At 46.1% G+C, this 6,000-nt stretch overlaps 1 protein-coding gene across 2 annotated transcripts in view; it reads left to right on the top strand.

Annotated features, from left to right (window-relative positions):
- Window positions 1–378: 378 nt before the first annotated feature.
- Window positions 379–6,000, top strand: part of APBA1 (amyloid beta precursor protein binding family A member 1) — a 117,055-nt gene continuing 111,433 nt past the window's right edge. For both annotated transcript variants that reach the window (XM_074931404.1, XM_074931403.1), the window contains exon 1: window positions 379–504. The gene's annotated coding sequence lies outside the window, so the exon portion shown is untranslated. The remainder of the gene's footprint in view (window positions 505–6,000) is intronic.

The following is a 6,000-nucleotide window of genomic DNA, read 5'->3' as shown; positions in this document are numbered from 1 at the left end:
GCGGCCGCTGGCACACCGTGGGTAGGTGGGCAGCACCAGCGGCCCTGCAGCCTCTCCGCAGCCGCGGAGGATGCCCAAGGCCGGCCGGCAGCTGCCAAGGGGATGCGCTGCCTTGGTGCCCGCCCGCTCCGCGGAGGGAGCCCGCTCCGCTCTGCCGGGCGATGCGCGGCGGCGGGGCGGGTTGGTGCCCGGCGGGGCCTCCCGCGCCCTGTGCTACCCCCGCAGGAGCCGGCCCGCCAGCGAGCGCGGGGCCTCGTACCAGGGGGCACCGCAGCGCGGCGCCGGGCCGGGCCTCCGCGCGGGGCACCCCGGCTGCCCGCGGGGCGGGGGCGCGCGCTGACGCGGGGCGGGGCGGCGGGCGGGGCCGGCGGCGGCGGCGGCCGGAGGAAGATGGTGGCAGCGGGAGGAGCGGCTGGCTGCCGGGCTTTCCGCCCTGCGCTGCGCTGCGCGCCCCCCCGCCGGAGCCGCCCTGCCTGCTGAGGAGGCGGCGCGGACCCGCACCAGGTGCGGAGGGGCCGCGGCCGGGAGCGGGTCCGGGGTCCGTCCCGCCGCGCCGCGGTGTGGCGGGGAGGGAGGCCGGCGGGCCCCCGGGCGGGGGGCGGGGGCGCGGGCAGCCCGCTGCCGCCCTGGCGGCGCCTCCCGGGGGCGGCGGGGGGCCGCGGCGCTCCGCGGGTGCGCGCCCGTCTCGAGCGGGGGGGGCGGCTCCGCACCTGCCCCCAGTTGCGGGGAGCGGCCTCACCGCGTACACCGGTGCCTCGGTGCCAGCCTCCGGCCGGCAATTTCGTGCTTGCGCGTTTCACCTCTTTATTTTGCTTCATGTTGGTGGGGTAGGGCAGGAATAATGCTGCGGGGAGCTGTGCATGCCCTAACGCACTGGTTTGCTGGCTTTGCTTTTTAAATTCATTTTCTTTTTCCCCGCCCCGCATCTTTTCTGTGGGGAAAAGAGAAGGGAGGAAGGGGGCGGGGGGGATGTGGAGATTTCGCAGTCGCCGATCGCGCGGTGACCGTCGCGACAGGACGGGCAGCAGAGCCTTCTCCTGCCGGAGGTGCTGCCGGGCCCTCTGTCCGCGTCCCGGTTTGCAGAAGGGAGCGCAGCAGGGCCTGGACCTTCCCATCCTCGCTGTGGGGTGCAGCGAGTTGCCTGTTCAGCTCTCCATCCCTGGCCGGGGGGGGAGGTGACATCTGCTGCCATCACGTACCGGCTTCGGGCAAGGGAAGGCGTCTTGATCTCTTCTTTCCGGAAAAGCAGTTTGATGTAACGATTGCCTAAATCACAGTCGTGGTCAGTGCAGCCGTACGTGCTGCATCTGCTTTCTGGAAAGATCAGTGTTAATAGGACCAGTGTACCAAGACTTGTTTTATTGCTGTCAACTAGAAATCTGCCCTTTAAGTGAGACGGTAACTTGGGCCTAGACTAGAAAATGCAGTATCTTTTTGCTTTCCCCCGTTGTGGCTTTTTTGGGCTGTGGAATTGCAGTTTGCTGTAGAGAGCGTGTTGCAGATTCGACTGTTTTTGTAGCTGCTGAGGAACGAGAAGGCAGAGGAGATGTTTGCCTGACTCTGCATATATTAAGGGTGAGCTAATGTGGGTGTAGGGCAGATCAGGCATGTAGCATTTTTCTTGTCTGTGACATGCATCATGTTATGCCAGCTGATGAGAGTACACCCAGGTGGCTGCGGTTTCATCTGCTCTGCGACTGTGACCCGTGGGGTCCCAACCAACTTGACCTGGAAAATATTCCAATCACAGCACTCCAGGTTCTGCTGCATTGCTGTTAAAATCTGGACTGGCTGCACCTGCCTTTGCAGCCTGTGGCTGGAACAAGCACGTGATGTCTGATTTCCCCAAACACTGATGGTGACACAGAATGTGTTTATTCTCTGGGTGCTACATTTTAGTGGTATGCAGATAGCCAGAAGTGAGGTGCATGTTTACCTCTTGCTCTAATGCGCGGAGAGGAGCGGGGGTGAGAAGGGGAAGGCTGACCAGAAACACTGTTTTGGAGTGAAGGAGAACAGTTACTGTTGAATTCTGTACATTTGTGTGATTTATACTGAAAAATTAAGTACCCAGTAAATAATCATGAAGACCACAAGAAACTGTGCAAAAGCAGAAAATTCAGTGTTCCTAAGGCACCTTGGGATGGATGTTGTGGATGTCTAATGAGTGAAACATAAATGTGAGTGAAAGCTTGCCTTCATTAGAAAAATGTGTTCTGAGATTGAGAAATCTATGAACTCTTAGGCCAAACTGATTTCTACAAAGTAATGGCAGTTCAAGCTTGGCTGTGTAGTATGAATCATATAATTCATTGGTCTTAAGTTTTCTTGGATGTTTCTAGTTGTAGCTTAAAGCGATACTTTTATCTTACAGTAATGCATTGCCATCACTTAAAATAGCAAATTTTCTGGCTGCTATTCTGTCTCCTAACAGATGTAAGGCCAGCCTTTTGTAAGGCTATTAAAATAAAGGTATTCACAGATTAGCCCTTTGGCTATAAAAAGTGAGAATGCTGGGAACATGATTTGGTATATCTAAGTAGATATATAGTTTTGGTGTGTTGGAAAGGAGGGAGAGACACCAAAGGTTTTTAGTGTAACTCTTTTTGCTTACTTAATATTATATCCTTTTCACAATTTCTTGAGTTAATAATTCTCAATCATTTGGTTTTGATAAGTTTGCAGTTCCTTACGTGTTTGGACGAGTGTAAATGCATTCTTAATTTTTTATCTGTTAAAACTGTCTTCAGGTGTTTAAACCATAAGAAGTAATGCTTTGGAAGAAATCTTGTGATGCTGGATGTGGTGGCATGGTGGATGCCAGAGGTGAAAATCTTGGTGTAGTCTATCGTGCCTTTATTCTTGTGGGGCAGGGAAAGCAGGTGTGGATTTTTGGAGATAAACCTGAACATCTTGTTTACTCTATGTTTATGGAAAGGCTCTGTAATGCTTTGAAATCATGGCCTGCTAATTTTGCGGCTAAAGTTTGTGTCATCTGTCTAAAAAGCGACACTAACCAGAAAGCTGAATTCTTTGCTTATGAGATTTGAATGGATTTTAATTGGACCAGGAATTGGCTTCTGACTTCTTTGATAGTATTTTAAGCCACATCATATACAATGCTTACATTCTTTAAAAGCCTGCCATATGAGGATTATGTGCATCTTTGAAATGTAGTTAACCTTTTTATAAGCAGTGCCTACTGAAGCTAGACCTGACATGAAAGACGTACAGGTGAAAAGAAATGGAATCTCCTGTTCAGCTGCTTATTTAGTATTTTTAACAGCCCGGTGTGGGTAGTCATTTGCAGTGGTTTTGTAGTGTACAGTAGTGTTTATGGCAAACAAAATCTGGAAAAATTAATATTAAGTCCAGAAAAGGTGACTGGCAAAATACACGCTATGTTGGTTCTGTGGAGTTACTGCATGTATGTGAGTTCAGGGTTCATATCCAAAATTAATGATCATGTTAAAAAAATATATATATATAAAATAAACTTCAGAGACATCAAGTAGACAAAACAAAAGAAAAGTCAAACAGAGATCTAAAACTTTTAACTTGCATCTCATTGCCTAGATACTTCAGACCAGATTCAGCATTTTTTCCTTGGCACATGAATTGTCTGCTACTGATCATAGCTGTTCTGGATTATGAGATTATGAATTAGAAGAAATTGATATTTTCTCTTGTGCTCAAAAAAATTAAAAAAAAAAAAAAAAAAAAAGAAAGAGGTGTTTTGGATAGTTTGATACATGTTGTCCATAGGCAGTGCAGCTTTATTCATTGAGACTTAACTTTGAACAGGATCTTGTTACCGTAGGTTTAAGTCAAGTCTTGATATTCCAGTAATGCATTTTTAAATGTATTTTTCTGGTTTTACAGAAGGTGAAGATTCCTGCTTAATGAGAGATCTAGGAAACAACCCTCTGCTCATTTATTTCTAATAGATTGCATGTCATACATACTGTGTAGGGGTTAAAGGTTTCGGAAAAACAGATTGATTAGGTTTGCTTCATAGTATTGATTGATTTGATGAGCTGCTCAGAGCAGTGTGATAGGATTTTTCTGTTTCCACTGCATGAGACTGCGTTCTTCTGAAAAAGCTGTATGTTTGTTGCTTTACTGAAGGGGCCTAGGGAAACATCTTTATTTGCCGCTTTCAGATATGCAGGCAAATAATGATGATAATAATTGTCCTAATTCTGAAGAAATAAATACAGGAGCAGTGTGATGGGTAAGTTACAGCTGTGTTTGGCAGGGGACTTGGATAAAGATACTCTAGGACCTTAGTTTTTCCACTAGGCCCTTTCTGCTGGAGGGGGTCCATCCATGGGAGGAGTAGAAATGGGAATGCAAACACGTTTCCAAGGAGCCAGTAGGGAGATGCCGCTGGGAAAGTGGCATCTCACCTGGTCTGTTGTGTTGTCCTTACAGAATCATATCATACAAGGTGTTTCCTGTGCTGTGTTCTATTTGCAAATACTTCCCAGGAAATTTTCCATCATCCAGCAACCCTGTGAAAGCAACTGTTTGTGGCTGAGCAGTGGGGTTTTGTACATCATCAAGCAAACTAGTGAAAGAAATGGATTATAGAAGTATTTAAAACCTAAATTGTCTAGGTGAGGTAGACCACACTGGGAGCTTCTGTTTTTCCTGTTGCCTAGCAAAAGGAGGAAGACATGTTCAGTGACATTTAGCCATTTATTTCAGACTGTTTAAAATATTTAGAGTGTTTAAATTTACATGTACCCTCCCCCCATGCTGTCCAGCATGTTCTTGGCTTATTTGGTCTGTCAAATCTTGCTTATAAACCAGCAATTAAGCGTTACTTACTTCTTTCTTTTTAATGAGCACTTCAATAAAAATTACTTTCCCTAAGAAGATGACCACCATGTCACCCATCTGAGGAAAATGTGAGAGTAGGGAGTGAAGAGACTTCATTAAAAGTCTGTGGATGAATGTCACAGATGAGCAACTCATCCTTGGAATCTGGGCTGAATCCTTTTAGTGTTGATTTGTTTTTTTCAACTAATTAAACTCTTCCGAACCTCTGTGGCACGCACCCTTTTTGTGCATCAAGAGCATCCCTATGGAATTTGATATTCTAACTTTCAACTTTAAAAGATGAGCACAGAGCAGGAAAACACCAGGAGAGCAGAACCATGAAGTCTACAAAACTTGGCCATCTGCTGCCAAGATCGATTGAGCAGCTACCCTGCATTAACTCACTGTCTTATTTTTTCCACACTGGGGATGTATGTCAGGGGAAGAACTGCCTTTCTGTGTAATTAAGGTTTAATTCTGTGCGATAAAGGTGCTGGTTTCATACCTAGGAGAAAGAGATTTGGGTTCCTGTATTGATCTAGATAAATAATTCTGTTTCTCTGCAATTACTTTCATACTTGTACATAAGAGAAAAGGTTTCTGATCATTCCTCTTCTGATGGTCTTTCAGAATTTTTTTTTTGACAAGAAACATTCTGCTCAAAAATTGGTGGGTATTCAGGTGAGCAGGAAGCTCAGGGGCTGGGTAAAAGAAGGCATTTTTAAACGGAAGGAGGAGAAATAAAAACACAGTGGAAGATATAAAACATACATTACTTTTTTTTCCTAACATATGCTTAGGTTTTATTAGTGAAACTTATTTCTTTATTCTGATATATTTGTTGCAATTCTTGCCAACAGTGTTACTGTTACCATGTATTTACAGTGGCTGTTCTAATGGGACTTTGATCATGTTTGAAATCTTGGTGCTTTGGAAATCTATAACTCTTCTTTAGACTAAATAAGAAAAACATTTTTAAAAAAAACAACTGAAAGTAAACCCTAAAAAATCTCCTGCTAAAGCAGGAGAAGGAAGTGGAGGGTAAAAGCTCTTGCTCTAGGTTTTCCCCACACTAAGATAAGAAGATAATGCTTTAATTAACAATCTTCAGACCCAAAGAACAGACAAAACCAGTAGTTTTCTGTGTGTTGGCTGTCTTGGGTGAATTTTGGGAGC

The sequence above is a fragment of the Athene noctua genome, chromosome Z (genome assembly GCF_965140245.1).
Source record: "Athene noctua chromosome Z, bAthNoc1.hap1.1, whole genome shotgun sequence".
NCBI classification, from domain to species: Eukaryota; Metazoa; Chordata; class Aves; order Strigiformes; family Strigidae; genus Athene; species Athene noctua.
Note: the sequence above shows the minus strand (reverse complement) of the source record. Positions and strands in the feature narration are given on the sequence as shown.